Source organism: Sceloporus undulatus, chromosome 2, assembly GCF_019175285.1.
Source record: "Sceloporus undulatus isolate JIND9_A2432 ecotype Alabama chromosome 2, SceUnd_v1.1, whole genome shotgun sequence".
NCBI classification, from domain to species: domain Eukaryota; kingdom Metazoa; phylum Chordata; class Lepidosauria; order Squamata; family Phrynosomatidae; genus Sceloporus; species Sceloporus undulatus.
Genome location: NC_056523.1, coordinates 42671639 through 42689810, shown reverse-complemented (window position 1 = coordinate 42689810; position 18172 = coordinate 42671639).

Below are 18172 nucleotides of genomic sequence, written 5' to 3'. Positions count from 1 at the left end.
AGGATTCCATAGGACACAGCTATAGCACTTAAAGTGGTGGCAAACTGTATTATTTCTTCAGTCAGGATGCATCCCTGTTATACAACATCCTTAGTCCATAATAATAATAATAATAATAATAATAATAATAATAATAATAATAATAATAATAATAATTCCCATAGTTTTGATCCTATGAGCTTTGGCTGTAGTACATCACTTCCTAAGCCTGATCCCACAGCAATATCCCATGTCTTTTCTTTTGCACATCTTTTCATACAGTCACTCAGCAGTAGCAGTGGAAGAACTCTGTAGCTCAGTTCTGATGCTTGCTCACACTTTGGGTAAACATATAAGCAAGGCATGAGTACACTTCTATTATCTATCGGAACTGCCTTACTGTGAGATAAAACAATAACAATAGCAATAGCAAGTACATTTCTATACCACTTATCAGTGTACTTAAGCACTCCCTAAGTGGCTTACAAAGTGTAAGTTAATTGCCCCCATCATGCTGGGTATTCATTTTAGCAACCTATGTAAGGATTCCAGGCTGAGTCGACCCAGAGCCCCTGGCTGGTATTGAACTCACAATCTTGTGGTTTATAAGTGAGTGACAAGGCTAATAAAAGAGACATGCATCTGAGGAAGTAGGCAGTGGTATCACTAGGGTATGCGGTAGTATGGACCACACCAGACGGCACCCCAAAAGAGCGGTGACACCCAATTGAACCCTCCTCCCATGTGGCAGCTGCCAATGGGGTGGTGAGGGCTAATTGGGCATTCATAACAAAGAAGTGAGGAGAAGGGGGAGGAAGGAAGGAGGCCATGACTGGTGATGAAATAGGCACCAGAGGGGTGCCACAGGCTCTGAAGACTCCTCAGCCACCACTGCCATGACAAGGACCCGCCTGCTCTCCTATCAGCAACAGACCCACCACTGCCCCGATGCCATCACCACCACCGCCCTTGGCCAGGAGGAGAAGAGACAGTGGAGCAACCCTCGATCTGCCTACTCCTCTCTTGCCTTGAAAGACTTGGCTTTTGCTGGCTTCTCCAGGCTTCAGGAGGAGGCCACGACAGTCTACCTGCAAGTATGTTGCAGTGGTGTCATAGTGTGTGCTTTACTTACGAGTAGACAGCTACTGCACCAGGAAGGAGAAAGGCTGAGTGCACCCTTTTGGTCACACACACCTCTCCAGCAGCCCTCCTGCACCAGGGTGGCAATGCCACTTGAAGTAAGCTCAAATCTACAAAAGCTCATGCTACCAACATTTCTCTTGCAGTTAGTCTGAAAGGTGCTACAAGTTCCTTTTGCATACTGGGTCTCTTACATTATTACATTTAAGGGCAAGACAGTTTATTACCCACTTGCAGCAAAGAATAACGAAGGAAGTGTGTGTGGTATGGATCTATTTCCTTCAGCCTAAGAGACTTTTGAGAACCTTTGACACTGTGTACCTGCTGTCTTGTTTGCCCTTGCTATCTCTTTGTGGTAGACTACCATTTGGATGGAAGGTACTGAAGACTCAGGGTATCTACAGACTGAATGGGCTCATGGCATGGCAGTGAACTTCCTACAACGTAGATATTCCCATATCTCAACTGTCTTGTTTCTCTGCCAAATTTGATAGCCTTAAAACAACTCAATTCATTTCTGGCAAGAGATAGGAAACACAGTGGCAGGGAATTGTGATATTTTGTTTCACTGAGCTTTTCTTTCCTTCTAATTTGAAAAACAGGATCTGCCATATCAGCTCCAAAAGGAAATTTGTTCTCCAAGGAACAAAATGATAGTACACAAATGAATAATTCCTGTTACTGATTTTAACTTTGTGTGTGTATATGTTCATTCAAATCGCCTGCTGACTTATAACGACTCCATGAATTTCATAGGGTTTTCTTGGGCAAGGAATATTTAGAAGTGTTTTTGCTAGTTCCTTCCTCTGAAAAACAGCCTACTGCACCTGATTTTTGTTGGTGGGCTCCTATCCAAATACTAACTAGAGCTGACCCTGTTTAGCTTCCAAGATCAGATGGGATTTGGCGCCTTTAAAGTATTTATTTATATCCCATCTTTGCCTTCAGAACCAGATACCCATTTACGCCACACGATTATAGCACTATGACTCCAGTTTCAGCTGCCATAACAGCATCCTATGTAATCTTGGCGTATGGGATATCATTTCCCCACAATTAGTGACCCTAAAGACACATAAACCAACCATTCTGAGCTATTAGCCAGAGATCTTGGATGGTTTTACTTCAAATATTACATTATTGTCCAAATTAAATTAAATCTTTCTGACAAAGGAAATGGTTGACCATTCCACCACAGGAATATCATTATGTGAAATAGATTTGGGTATGTATGAAGGGGTGATGCATCTGAGCAGTTATCAGTGGCACCTTCTGTGCACATCCCAATAAGATGGAGTTGTGCGGTGCATGTGTGTGTGTGTATTTCTGTTCAGTTGCATGAGGGAGAATAGATGCTAATAGATAAAATAATTTTTACTTCTGAATGTGGTGAAAAGAAGCCATTGCAGCATTTTTCCTTGTCAAGAACCTGGTATGAAACTTCACAGGAAACAGTGAAACATTTCTACCAAAAAAAAAGAGAGGTGGAAAATTATAACCATTACACCAGATACTAAAAGCTTATCAAAGAATAGATCCAACTGGATGACGGTCTCAATTTCTGTTATCACTCTTGAAGGAAACCAAATGCCCCAAAGGTATCTCGGGCATGGCATTTTATGTGATATTTAATTTTTTATGAACTGAAAAAACCCAACAACAAACAGAATTTGTAGCATGCAGACTAAATGAAACATTCTTTTGGTTGAGGGGAAAGAGTTTGCAGGTGTGAGCAAGCATGAAATGAAATTCTGCTAATGAGTTTCCATTTAGGAACTAAATACATAATCAAATCATTTTTTTTACCTGATGCACAGAAGCGAGAAAATCAATTTATTCATCATAAATGTTACTCTGTGTATTGATGTTCTAAAACTGGCTACACTGAGTGAACAGTTCGATTTCATTTAGGTTTATGTGCTGATGCTAGCTGAATAATTTTCTTAGGAAAAAATGCTATGATTGTTCCTGAACTTAAAAAATTTAAAAACAGAATACATGTTCCTTGCTAAATCAGTAGTCTCAAATACTCAATGCTAAGATTAGAGGCAGGAGGTGAAGAATAACAACAATAAGTCATCCTTCTTTAAATACTTCTGTGTCTGTTTGCAAATTCATAACATTAATATAACTGTTCCTAAATTCTTTGACTAAAAAGCAGAGGTGCCAAAATGCAGAAAATAATACACATTCTGAGCCAATCATTTAATTATGAGGAGTGATCATAACTTGAGAGCAAAGTGCATATATGTAGATGGTACTATGTCTAGCCTTTGAGTTGTGTCAAATTTGCCCATTCTACCAGCAAATCACATATCAGTGGAGGAGACTTACAGTATGTTTAGATGATAGGACGTTACCCTCATCCCCTTCCCACTGCAGCCCCACAGACATACTCAAAATCTGTTCTTCAGGGTTGGGGGATCCTTCTGAAATAATTTAGGCAAGTGTAGGGAGAAGGGGAAGTTTGGAAAGTCTAGCTATGTCAGTAGTTGTCCAGTCACATGAATTTGGATTTCACCCTTTGGTACCTCTGCTAGGGATGTAAATCTTCATCCTCCCAGGCAATAACAAATAATTTCTGCACTATTCTCCTTGTTAGATGAGAACAGAAATATTTCTGCACAGTTGCTATTCAAGCTTGGGGAAGCTACCCATGCTTTGGGAAGCATTTGTCTGTGCAGAAATACACTTTTTTCCTGGGAAGAAGTCATCTTTACTTCACAGAAAATACAGGTTCTGAGCAGACATATACATTGTTTTATCTACACAGAATTTTTTTTCTGCACAGCAATAATTTTCTGTTCAGAAATACACATGATTTTTCTGTATAAATGCATGTGGTCATGACAAATGCACAGTGAGACTACATCTCAAGGATTCTTCACTTTCTTGAAAGATTCCAGTTCTTTATTTTTCATTATGGTTTCTGCAGTTTATACAAGCTACAGCTGTTGTGTGCCTGTAAATAATTTCTGATTTATTGTGACCCTAAGGCAAACCTATCACAGGGTTTATTGCCAAAATCTGTTAGGAGGGGTTTGCTTTTGCCTGCTTCGTAGGCTGAAAGTGTGTGACTTGCCCAAGGTCATCCATTGGACTTCCATGGCAGAGCGGGGATTTGAACCCTTGTCTCCAGCATCATAGTGATGAGTTATGATCCGTAAATATTAATATTAGACTACAATGCATAAGGTAGGAAAGCTGACTGTTGCCAGTGTCTGCAAAAATAGTTTTAAAAGCATACTGGACTGATACGGCTGCTGTGGCCTGGACTCTGTACATCTGTGGGGAGTGGGGGAAGCCAAGCCTTATTCTAAAACTAGAAATTCTCTCATACACACCCACCCTTGCTGACAAGGAAACGTTTCCATTTATGAGAGCTATCAGGCTTAACTACCTTGTCTATTTCTACTGAATGGAGACCTGCCAAACTGGCTCAGATTGATACACCTACACACACACACCCCATTATAAGGTATTGTGCAGCTTTCAGAGAGGTTCAGCAACCTATCTGGATTTGAAAGAGGGTAAATATCTATATTTGATTGGCTTGTGTCTTGTGTACTCAGTCCATTGTCTCCACTGGCCAGACCACAACAGTCATTATCAGAACCTGAAGGGCATGTTCACTTCTGGCTTTTGCAAGTACATATTTTTTGTTTTGTTTCTTAGTGGTTTTTAACAAAATTGAGATAATGTTTTACCCCAACCAGAACTGCTCCCTTCATTTAGGAGATAGTCCCGAAGTTAGGAAGAGGTTAAATTCAGAGAGACACAGAGAGAGTCTCTCTCTCTCTTAGTGTATCTCTCTGAGACCTGCCTTCTGCTGCTCCAGTCTTCAGTCACCTTCATGTTGGAGGGTGAGAAAATTCATGTGTGTGTTTTAGTCTGTAATCCCTTAAAATTAGCTCTAGTCCCCTTAGATTGGTTAGCAGTAGGGTTTTTAGCTCCTGTGCTATTTTCTGCCTCTTTTTCTTTGAGAAACAGCTTACATCAAGTATAAACTGTTTTGTTGGTTTCTACTGTTCTTTCTCTGTCTTTTAAATAAATAAATAATTCTTTTTACTGCAAAACCGGTGTGTCCTTTTCACTTGGAGTCATTCTGGTTAATTGTCTGTTTTTACAACCTTTGTCCTGTAAGGTCCTGCTGAAAGTAGCTTTATCCCCCCAACCACTTAAACCAATGCACTGCTCTTAACAATAGTCCAGTGCACAGATCACTACACAACAGTGGCTGATACAAAATTTATTTTGCATGTAACTCTTTTGTATGAAAAACTAGCATCTTTTGTTTTACAACATCTCATATCAAGGATTTCCTCCCACTTTTTCTCAGGACGAATCAAGTCAGAATTTACATTCTTAGTTCGCAGTATTAAAATTAAAGGGAACTTTGACATTTCATCCAATGCAAGTGACCCAAGATGATCAGATCATCATTCCGTTACAAAGGAAATGTCTGACCTGCACAAGGATAAGCAGGGAAATTATTGCACAGGATAGATGCAGGATTGAAAAGTCAAACTGGGTGTTATCGCATGCAGCCATGGCTGGGCGAGTGCAACCAGTATGCAGCCCAGACCCCAGCCATACTTATCCAGCAACTTTTCAAAAATGGGAGCTTGCTGCTGATTGATAAATAAAAAGAAAGAAGAGGGGCAGGGAAGAATTCATTGGCTAGGAAAACATTGCTACTTTCTCCATGTCAGTCCTGCAGGTTAGGAATATTTATCAAATACAGCCGGCCCTTCCCTTACATGGGGATCCATCCAGACCACCACCAGCCCTGCGTAAGGGAAATACCGTGTATGCTTGAGCCACATTGAAAACAATGGGGCTTGTGCATGTGGTGTGATGTGACAAACATGCCATGGATGCATGCTCCAGTGCTGCTTCTGGTGCTCAGCTTCATCATAAGCTGAAAGCCGCATATGGTGTGCCCATTTATGGCACAGGTGCACTGTAACTGTCTTCCAAATATCTCCTTGCATTTGAATACTCTCTGTTGCCAGAAATGTGTGCTAGACTAGAGATCCTAACACACTTCTGGTCTGCAAACAAAAAGTGATGCAAGGTATGCAATTATTTCATAATGGCTAAAATAATATTTTTAAAGGCTTTATTTTTCTGTGGCCATGTTTGTTATTCACTGCTGAAGGAAGTGGGTTGTTGTTGATGTTGTTGTTGTTTGAAGTGTTTAAAAAATTGGGTGAATGGTTATTTTTTAGAGGTTTTAATTTTGATTTATTTTTAAAGGTATTTCTGTGCTGAACGGGAGTGCTGATATGTGCTAACATGAAGTAAGGGAGGGGAATTAAACATTTTTAAAGTGGATTAATATATGAAAACAGACACCTGGGGTACTGTGCTGGGAGAAAACCTGGCTACAAAATACATACTGTATATCCTCGACAATAAGTCCACCTCATGTATAAATCAAGGACAGATTTTGGGACCAAAATTATGGCTTTTGATATGACCCATGGATACGTTGAGGGTAAAATTTAGAGGCATGTAAGAAAGGATGTAAAGAATGAAGCAAAGGGAAACAATGCCAAACAACTCACAAAATTCAAGCAGACATCACTGTTTGTACTCACGCTAAAAGCTGGATGGATGAAAGAACAGAGGGGAATCAGTGCTTCCAAGATACATTAAACTCTTGCTTTTCATCAGAAGCTGGTCTGTTTTTTTGTAAGAGTCAGAGTATGGTACTTACATTGGCCCATGGATAAGTAAATCAGGTTTTTGGGGTCAATTTTTTGACTAAAATTTCTAGACTTATACATGAGTATATATGGTAAATTAATAAAAAAAATTATATAGATACTTCTCTAGTTTCTTTTTTTAAAAAGATCATATGTAAATCAATATGATTAGCTGATTCATAAAATTTAAGCTAATGATTAAGACTGCTTTAACTGCCCTCACTCAATGCTAGGGAATTCTGGGAACTGTACTTTTGTGAGACATTCAGCCTTCTCTGTGAGACAGCTCTGGTGCCACAATAAACTACAATTCCCAGTATTCCCTAGCACTGAGACAGGGCAGTTAAAGCAGTTTGAAATTGGGTTATTTCTGCAGTGTGTTTTGGATCTAAGTGTTGTGATTTAATGAGGTACATGTTATGTACTTTTGAGTGGTCTAACATCAAAACACATCCTTATCAAACCAATATGGGGCCAGCTGATTTGTACCATTACAAGGAAAGGAATTCTGAAGCTCCTTACATAAAAAAAAAAACCCTTCTCTTTCTTGTTCTTCCATCACTGTCTAGACTTGCAGGTGTTTTGGACTGGGATTCAAGGAGATATCTCAAAACTGGTAGCGGGTATGACAACTATTATGTAGCTCATTGAGATGGAAAAGAAAGATTTCGTGCTGGGTAGGCATTTGTCATGTCTGACGGATGCATCTAGTCATGAAGGGCAAAGGATATGAGAGAAGCCCACTGTCTTCAACAAGAAAAGTACTTCTTGTGGAAGCTGGTAAGGAGAGGCATTTAAAATTACTTCATTTACACAAATAAAGGAAAGCTGAATGATTTCTACAAGATTTTGTGTGTGTGTGTGTGTGTGTGTGTGTGACAGAAGAAGATACACAACAAGAGCAAACAGCACAGCCTTGTTGCTATGTTGTCTGGCTTGCTAATCATTGGTAGGTTTGTTATGCTAAATCATCTGGAACTGTTTCCTGGAGACACCTCAATGAAGGACAGAATATAATTTGGACTACATAGCCTGGAATGCACAACTTCTGCCTCTCCTCCAGGTCTCATAAAAGGTGTTTTCAGATAGATGGAGGGACGGAGCAAGTGTTCCTTCCAAGGTCGTCTATAGGGCTAATGTGCCCCACTAGTCTTCCACAGTTGCTCACCCCTGATCTACAGTCTTTCTCTGCTGCACTAGAAGAATCATACAGAAGCAGAAGAGCAGTTATTTGGTCCATAATTATAGATTCCCTTATCAGGGAATTCTCTAGATTCTCTTCCTCAACTACTTTTTGAGAGATTTATTGATAGTATAAAAGGATGGGGGAAAGTTTGGATTTCATATGTCAGAATTCTACATCATGTTTAAAGAACAACCTTGATCATTCCCTGTTGCTAATTTGTATCAATGCTCATATGGGCCTGAAACAGACAGGCAGGAAAGTGTGACTTCCGGTTGCTTTGGGGGTGGGACATGCAGACAACACATGCTAACTTCAGGGAAACTTAATCCAGAGAAAACAGAAGTGCTTCTGCTTAATCAAAAGACAAATCAGGGAACAGTGATTCTGCCTGTGCTGGATGGCATTACACTCACATTGGAGATGCAAATTTGCAGCTTCTGTGTACTCTTGGATTCACCCTGAGCTTGAATGCCCAGACTCCTGCAGTGCTCAGTCATGTATTTGCACAGTTAAAACTCATGCCCTAGCTACACCAGTTCATACAGATACCAGATCTAGCTATGATGACACATATCAGTCATATACAGTTTGGATTATACCAATACACTGTACACGAGGCTACTTTTTTAAAAAGTGTTAAAAGATTTCACCTTGCCCAAAGAGCTACAAACAGATTGTTGAGTAAGAGTAATTATATGGAATGCACATTGCCCTTGTTACAAAAACTCATTGGCCACCAGTCTGCTTCTTGGCACAATTCAAATTGCTGATTATAGTTTGAAATGCAACAATGCTCTGCATTTAAAAAGTTACATGTGTCTTAGAGAGAGTACAGTGATAGGGTTAATGAGTGTTTCCTAAAATATGATGTCTTATATACCTATCCTAAAATCTCCTAGACTGATATTCTTAAGAATAACTCCACCTCTTTCTCTATCTCCTTTTTTGCTCCTTCACTGCTCTAAAAGTAAAACTAACTCAGGGGCTCAACAGACAGACGGCCAAACCCCGCCCCTTTTAGCCCCGGATCATTGTCGCGGCAACCACACACCACGGCAACCACACTCCATGGCAACGATCTGTTCTCTCTTGGGAGCAAAAAGAAGCTGCTGAAAGCAGCTTCCTGGAAGGGGCACCATAATAGCACTCACGCACCATGATGACACAGAGTGCCATTTTGTCATCATGGTGTGCCCTGTGTAGATGGGTGCATGCCAACATGGCACATGGGCAGCAAAGGTAGGGCTGGGTGTGTGGGGACGCCAAGCCCTATCTAGCCTTACTGTCAGCCCCAGGCCAGCCCAAAGTGCCAGTCTGTTTAGGGCCTTAGGTGCAGTACTAGGGTCGTGCGAGGGCTGAGCGTTTACATGCTCAGCAACCCTACCGCGTGCCCCGGGTACCATCTTGGCATGCACCTGTACTGATGGCATGCACCATGATGAGTGCTTACATGGCGCTGCACATGAGGGGTGTCATAAGGCCATGCTGCAACCCTTATGGCACCCGTTCTAGGGCACAAATAGGAGCCGCGTTTTGCAGCTTCTATTTGCACCAGGTTGGGGGCAGGGCTTGCAGCTGCTGCGTCCCCAACCCAGTCCTTCCAGGGGTGGCACAGAGCCGCCCCTGAATGGGCTGTCTATCAAGCCCCTCAGTCCTCTTCCTGTCCCAGTTTAGCCTAGCCTAGTACCCTTGCAGCAATTTTCTATCTCTAATGGAGTTCCTATAATAAAAAATTAGTTTATTTGCTATAGCCACTGGTGTCATTGCTCTTTAACCATGGTAGCTATCTGATGTAGACATGCACTTTCTATCAGTTGTAACCAATAAAGCTCTATATGGCTTGGAGTCAGACTATATGAAGGATTAGATTTTCCCACAAGAGCCTGTTCAAGATCGCTTGGACTCATGTGGGAGAGGGCCTTCTCAATAGCTTCTCCCAGACTCTAGAACTCCTTTCCTAGGAAAAATAAACTAGCTTCTTCCTTTTTGCTTTTCCACCACCAGGTAAACATTTCTGTATTTTGACAAGCTCTTAGGAACTGATATAATAAAGGCCATAGTATATAAAGAAATAATGTGCATTCTGTATCTTCTGCCTTATTAAGACCTGGCCTGCCCATATGGCTATACATATTTATTTATGTCACTTCTAAAAGAGAAACAAAGAGTCCTATGGCTTTATCATCTTGCACTGCCCAAAACAAGAAACCCCTGGGTGCCCACATCAGTTTGTTTCTTCATTTCATTTGGTAGCTGTAGTTCTAAGCATGTCCATACCAATGTATATTCCTGCAAAATATATTGGAAAGAATAGAAATATGCGACTGAACTTGGCTATATTATTTTGCATAGTGCACGCCACTGGTTGGAGACCAGAGTAAAAGTAATGAGCTTGAAAAGTTACATTTAAAAGAATATAATGACATATTCTGGGAAGCACAGCTTCATCCTACCACTGCTCAGTTACATATAGCTTCAGAGTGCCATTATATTCATTCTTTTTATCACTAACTTAATTTGTGATAGCAATTGTAGAAGTAATAGAAGTAACATTAGTGGTGGTAGTAATAGCAATAGCATTATTGCTATAAGAAGAAGAGGAGGCTGAGCCGTGTTGTATTTATGTATAGCTCTGCTTTTTAGACTTCAGATATTTACTGTGCAGAACATTCTCTCACAAACCATGCTACATCTATGGATGTACTAATCACACACATGTATTGACCACATCTACACACATCCAGATCCCATATAATTAATGGAAAAATTAATAGGTAGAGTCTTAATGAAGAAGGTCCCATAAAATGAAGCACAATAAGAGGGTCTCATCAAGTCCAGTCACAACAGGTAATATAATTTCTAATAAGGTCACTAGGAATGGGGACGAAGCTATGAAAGAACTAGACAAGATCCTAAAGTTTAAAGATACAAAACCGAACACTAAAGTTAGAATCATCACCATGTACAAATGTGAGAGCTGGTCAATGAAGAAAGTAGATAAGAAGAAAATCAATTCTTTTGAGATCTGGTGCTGGAGAAGAGTGCTGAGGATACCATGGACAGCCAAAAAGACAAGTGGGTTCTTGAGCATATAAAGTCAGCTATTTCCCTGGAAGACAAGATGATCAATCATACTTTGGCCACATCATGAGAAAGACAATAATGCTAGGAAAGATGGAAGGCAAAAACAGAAAGGAAGACAGCATGCCACAACATTGTGAGTTTGATCCCAGTGTTCCAGTGTTGAATAACCTTCCATCCTTTCATAGATCGGTAAAATGAGTACCCAACTTGTTGGGGGGAAATTGGCTTACACGTTGTAGACTGCTGAGAAAGCACTGAGTTTGCTATGAGCAGTATAGAAATGTAAATGCTATTGAGGGCAGTTAACACCAAACACCAAGGTTGCACTGAAGGGCCTAAAATATTCTAAAATACCAGATTCCATCTAAACATGAAAGCTAAGATGGGTCAGCCCTGAATAGTAGTTGGATGGGAGACTGCCGACAATTATAAGCTTCTGTAGGCTATATTTCAGAGGAAGGAACTGACAACACTTCCTCTGAGTATTTCTTGCTTAATTTGTAATAAAAAACACTCAGTGTGATCAGTGCCCAGTGCCCAGTGAAGTTGGACTGGTTGAAAGGAAACATTGCCTCAGCAGAGATGAAGCATTAGTCATATTCTGTATACAATCTCATCTCCTTGAAGAAGGCAACTCACTTTCTTAGAAGGCCCTGGCCTAGTTTTGCATACTTTGGTTTCTGTAAATTTGAGAAAATGGAGGTGCTTCTGGCAACGTCTCATCTGAATCTGGGAAGGTTGTTGGTACATCCACTACCTCTGACTTTGGGAGTATGGGAGACAGGTATAAAACTCATTAGGTTTGGGGGTACAGCAACAGTGATAGATCCTGAAAAGGCCAAGGCATTTTCCTGAATGTGCTGTGTGCTGGTGTCAAGTTTGAAATGTGCTGCCAGTTTCTACCTGGTTACTGTATTTTGGGTATAGCACTGTACTTGGGTACAGTATTGGAATTTAAGTCCTAAAGAAGATTTTCTTATACTTGGCAGGTTACTTGATTTCTATTTTTTTGTGTGTGTGATTAAAATGGAGACTAGATTTTGCTCTTAATGTCTATATAATCTATAAAGAAGTTCGGAATAGCCTCTCTTTTAGTTAAGTATGACAGAATGAATGAAATCCCAAGGAAAAATGATATGATTATAGAATATGATTACAGGCTGTAATTGAATCCATTGCAAAAGACAAATGAACCCTCAAATATCTCCCATTTACCAGTGTTCTGATATAAACCTGTATTTTGTAACATAATTTTCATGTATCTATATATTTTCAGCAAGTGTATTAACCACTCTACAGAAGAGATAGGCTCCCTAACTGGCTGCCAGCCACCCCACTTGGAAAACTGCAAGTGAAATGTCTTCAGTGTGATCATACAGATGACTTATTGCTTCACAGAGAAATATTTTAGCTATATCATCTTCAATCAAGGGAGGTCAAACAGTATATATGCATTCTAGATGTGTTCTCAGTATGATTTACTTTGATATTGGCATCACAAGACAGTATAAATGTGAAGAAATAATAATGCAGGTTTATTTCACCATAAAAATGTCAAGTGTGTATTCATATAAATCACAGCTTTATATTAGCAGCTGCCTAGTTTGGCTGTAATTCTATTTTAATAACGATTTTGGTCATTGGAAATGTAATTTTTAAAGTTTTACTTTGTCTATCAAAATATTTCTTTGTAGAAAAGAATTCCATGGCAGCAGAGAGTATCCTGAGCTGACATATTCTTAAAGCTCTGTATCTGATCATCGGTTGATGTAATTTGGTTCTTCACCAAAAGCTTATGTGCAATAATAGCGAATCCAGATCTCATTCTGTCCAATAAGATGGCCTGTTGAGTCAGAGGTATAAATCATCTCCAGCAGAAGTTAAGATTTCCAGCATTCTTAAACTTTGCCTGCTTTTCCACTTGATAACATTTACTTGAAGCTGTTTTGAGCCTTGCATTATTTATCCTTTATCCAGAAGTATGGAATGATACAGTAAGCGGGGATATTTTTAATCAGTCCTGAACCAAGGTGGTCTAGGCTTCTTATTTCCTATTTATTTATTTTATATCCTGCTTTTCTCCCAAGATGGGATTCAAGGGGATGGAATCCAAGATTAGTGAATTCCTAATGATTTGGTTTCCTACTGTTTCTAACAATCAAATTATACATAGAGGAGGGGCTGAAGCTGATGCATGTACAACATCTTATATTCAGTCTTTGATAGGTTTACTTATCAAGTAACAAGTGAGTTGAAAGACAGATTCTGCCTGAGACCTAGAGTGTCATTGTCAGAATAGACAATGAATGACTAGCCAGATAAATAGCCTGATTTACTTTATGAATCAGAAGGTAAATCTAGTAAATATTCAATTTTGATATCTGTGAAATATGCATTCTGTTTGTTCCCCCAATTAATCCTCTCGCACACAACAAGCAATTGTGTATAAATAAACCATATACACTCACTGGATTATAGACCTGCTCCATTTGCACAGCAGGTACAACTTCAAATTCATGACTAACTTAACTTGCTGAATAAAGAGCTTAAGCTGCCAATAAAGAAACAGGAATCTCTCATTAGTATTTTATCGTACTCCTGTTTTTCTTTGCCTGAAGAGGGAGATAAACTGCAGTTCTCAGCAAAGGAAGAGTAATTGGGAGAAACTTTAATAGATGGGCCATGTTTTTCCTTGGGGTTCTCATTGATCAGTTTAGCAGGAGTGGTTCTCTCCTGTAATCTCAAATGGGCTGAAATTAATTAAAAGAGACTACTTGGACTGAAGCCCATTTCTGGTCCATTGGAATTAATGAGACACAGCTGACTTAATACATCTAGCCATGTAATGTATTGAAAGAAAATATTTTATTGTATTGCCATCACATATATTATGTTGTTGTTTACCACAGCCCTATCAGGTAGGGGAACATTATTATCCCAGTATTTCAGATGTAGAGAGAACAATGGCCAGGGAAGTAAAAGAAAAGGCAACATTCTACACAGGAATGTTCTAATTTGTAGCTCAAAATCTTAATTGTTAGACTACTGATTGCAGCAAGCCACTGAAAGTAAATCAAAGCAAATGTTAACTTGCTTTCAGAAAAATTAAATTGGCAAAAACAAAAAAGACCTGGCAATCCTGTATCCCTTTCAGTTCACTGAAGAAATGCATCTGATGAACCCAGTTGGTGCTCAGTATTGTTACTGTGATACATATTTACAGAAATAGAATTCTCCAGACCTTTGGCATAAATTTGGCTTAAGATGTGTTACCAGCATTGGTGCCTTAAAATCCTAAATGTGGATGACTTTTCTTCTGATGACCCTATGCAGAGTGCCTGATGGGATACCTGACACAGAGTTCTCCATCACTGCAAGACAGATAGGTCACGTAGGCTATTGAAGCATAGATCAAAGGGCTCAGATAGGAGTTGCCAACAGAAAAGGGTCATTCACACCTTTGAGGCAGATTTATGGCCAGGATGCTTTGCCAGGCCAGAACCATTCTCACCTTGGATGACCATTCTCACCTTGAAGACTTCTACAGATCAAGCAATCTTTAATATGTAGATTTGGCTTTGCTTTGAAATGTGGAAACAACTCTTCGCCTGAGGCAAGATTTTGCCTATTTAAGGTCCCTCAAATCTTTTGTCATTGTTCCATGTTAGAATCCAGACAGGCTTCACATCTGTCTGAGTTCTGATATAGTTCCAATCCACTCCCCCTCCCTTCCTTTCCCTCCGTGTTGCTGAGTCTTCATCAATCTGGACCTGGGGCACCACCAATACAGGTGAATATTCCCATTAGAAAGCCTCATGTTATCTATCCAACGCTAACTTACTATATTCCTGAGTTCTTGGATGATTGTGTGAGTGTATGATTGTCTTATGTGTGAATGAATAATAAACAGTATTCAGTTTTCATAAAACTTGTCTCTGTTGACCTATTACCTTGGCTACCTTCGTATACATAGGATAGAGACCGCTCCTCTGTTTGAGCTAATGATAAATTCCCCAGACCAAGGTCTCCTTATTACAGATGCTACCATGCATGTCCCAACAAAAGTCATTATTTTAATTGAAATGGAAACAAATCCATGTCATACTCTAAGGCAGTGAAGTGTACTGAAGCTTCTTGCAAAGTTTGTTGGAGCATGGCTCCCCCACCCCAGGGGCGGGGGTGTTGTCCCCACTATTTATAATGTTCATCTAAGGAACCATTTCACCTCATCTGTAGAGAATGCAGTGAAACTCACAGAGGATGTTGTGATCTGATTTCCTCTTCCCTATTGTTCTTTGTTCAGTCTTCAAACTAACATGATTACCCCTCTGGAACCCAATTATTATCTCTGTTCTCCTATATACAGATCACCATCACCCAATCCAGTACTAAACAGCAGAACCAGAATATTTTCTGAATACTAGTATCAATTCTTCATAATACTAGAACCTAATATCATTGATGACAATCTCATGGATTTCACAGAAGACATGAAATCCCAAACTATTCACAACAGGACAACCTCTGCTTGAATGCTGACATTACTCAGCACAGTTTAGGAGACTATAGCGATACCACACAAGACTACACCTCCTATCTCAAGCCAGTAGACATTTGCGCAGTTGAGTAAGCACTGGTTATAGAAAGTGTCCATCCTCTTCCAGTGCTCAGGAACAAACACTAAAACTCTTATCACTGCTGAACACGGGCAAAATTCCAAATAAAGCAGCTCAACTCTACATCCCTAGCCCTAGCCCAGTGTGGGCAGATGCTATGAGGATAGTAAAGGACTGAATTAGGAAAAGATGGGAAAAGTGAGCTCCACATCCTTCCTTGTTTACCATACTAAACGTGGCATACTTCAGACTTGAGAAGCTGCCACCAGAGGAATCTGGAATCTTGCTGGATGGATGAAATAAAAGACATAGAGAAAATTATGCATTGTTCCCTTCTTCTCCCGCAATGGCTTGTGCATCTCTGTTATTCCACCTTGTAACCTTTACTATTATAGCGGTCACATCTTGCTCCCCCAAAACATCTCTTATGTAATGCCAATCAGCCTCTCACAGGTCTAGGAAACTACAGACTAGTCAATGAATACAAGCAAGTATTCTAGATTAGAATAAATCTATATGGGTACAAATTATTACTTATATCACAACTTTAAAATCAACCTGAAGGGATTTTAAAAGCTTCTCCAAAGCTTATTCATCCAAAGCTTAAGTCTTGTAGCTGATAGCTTACAGAGTAAAAGGCACAGCATTATTTTGTACCTGTACTGGTTTACTTTGCTTAATAAGCTTTTTTTTTTTTTTTAGAAATTGAGACAATTTATATGTCATCTATATATAAACATGCCTCTGAAGGTGCAACTGAGAGAAGTATTTCTCCAAAGTTATTAGAGTTAAGGCAGGCTCATAGGGAATGACATGGTAATTCAAATAACCTGAACCAAAGCCATATAGGGCATTATAGGGCATAACCATCACTTTTAATTGTACCTGGAAAAGGACTGGAACTAGTGGAGCTGTTGTAACAAGTGAGTCCTATTCCCTATAGCAAGCCCTTGTTAACAATCTAGCTGTAATTCTTTGGAACCAAGTTTCTGAACATTCTGCAAAGGCAAACCCAAGTAAAGCATGTTACAATAATCTAAGTGGGATGTAACTAAGGCCTCCATCATCATGGTCAAAAGCATGCCATAGAGGAGGTGTGGCTATAGAGCAGGCATTGTTTTAATTGTACAAATGCACCCATAACCACAGCCAAAATCTGAGCATCCAGCTTCAAGTCCATGAATATATCCAAATTCTGAACCTGCATTTTCAGAAGTACTATCCTGTCCAGCACAGATTCAGTCCCTATTCCTTGATTTGCCTTGTGGCTGATCAAGAGCATCTCTGTCTTGTCTAGATTAAGGTTTGATTTGTTCACTCTCATCCAATCTATAACAATCAATTTAAGCACTGATTAGAAATGAAACCACTTTTTGTGGATTGAAATGAAAAGAATAGATAGAGTTGAGCATCATCAGCAAACTGATGATACCGTACTGATCCCACTTTTCAATTCTATGTATAAGTTTAAAAGCATGGTGATCTAGGCCTGAAACAGAGAAGCAGACAGAAGTGGCGTCTGGCTGCTCCAGGGGTGTCCATCATGTAAATCCAGAAGCTGCTTTGGGGCCTTGTCAAAGCCACCTAAGGCAGCCCAAAACTGGCCCCAGAAGGAACAGATCTTTTCTGCTCCTATTTGGGGACATGGGAGGAGACATTCTCAGGGCCATGGTGTGAACAGCTAGAAATTGCTCCTTGCTGTCGGTCTGCTTCGCCCCAAAAACTGTTTCAAAGGTGTCCTTTTCAACATTATTATTATTATTATTATTATTATTAGTATAGGATATAACCTTTATTCATACTAACCAAGCCAATCCTTGAAGCTAATCCACTAGGTATTGCATGTGGCCATTCTCTTAACCATTAAAACTTTCCTGGTGGTTTTGTTTGTTTGTTTGTTTGTTTGTTTGTTTTTACTTCTTGTTGTGTGCCTTCAAGTCATTTCTGATTTATGGTGACACAATTCCACAGAAAATGTTTTCTTGGCAAGATTTGTTCAGAGGGGGTTTGCCCTTGCCTTGCCATACTTTTAGGCTAAGAGAGTGTGACTTGCCTAAGGTCACCCAATGGGTTTTCATGGCAGAGAAAGGATGCAAACCTGGGTCTCCAGAATTGACATCCAATGCTCAAATCACTACATCACACTGGCTCTCTTGTTTTTTAATACCTACCAACTAAACTTTGTCCACCTCTTTTACAGGTCCAGCCATAGTTGACATGATTTTTAGATGTTATAGTGAGAAGTTCTAGTCTAAAGAAAGTAAACTGGTAATCAGAAGTAGGTCTCCTTGCAGATTACCACTGTTACTGACTTAAGCCAAGAATCACATGAGTATTAAATAAATGCTTTGATATTTAGTATTGCAGTACAGAGCACTGCTATGTCACCATCTTAAGAACTTGCCTTATGAATGCATACTTCTGTGGGAACGAGTGCGTGTCATAGATAAACATAG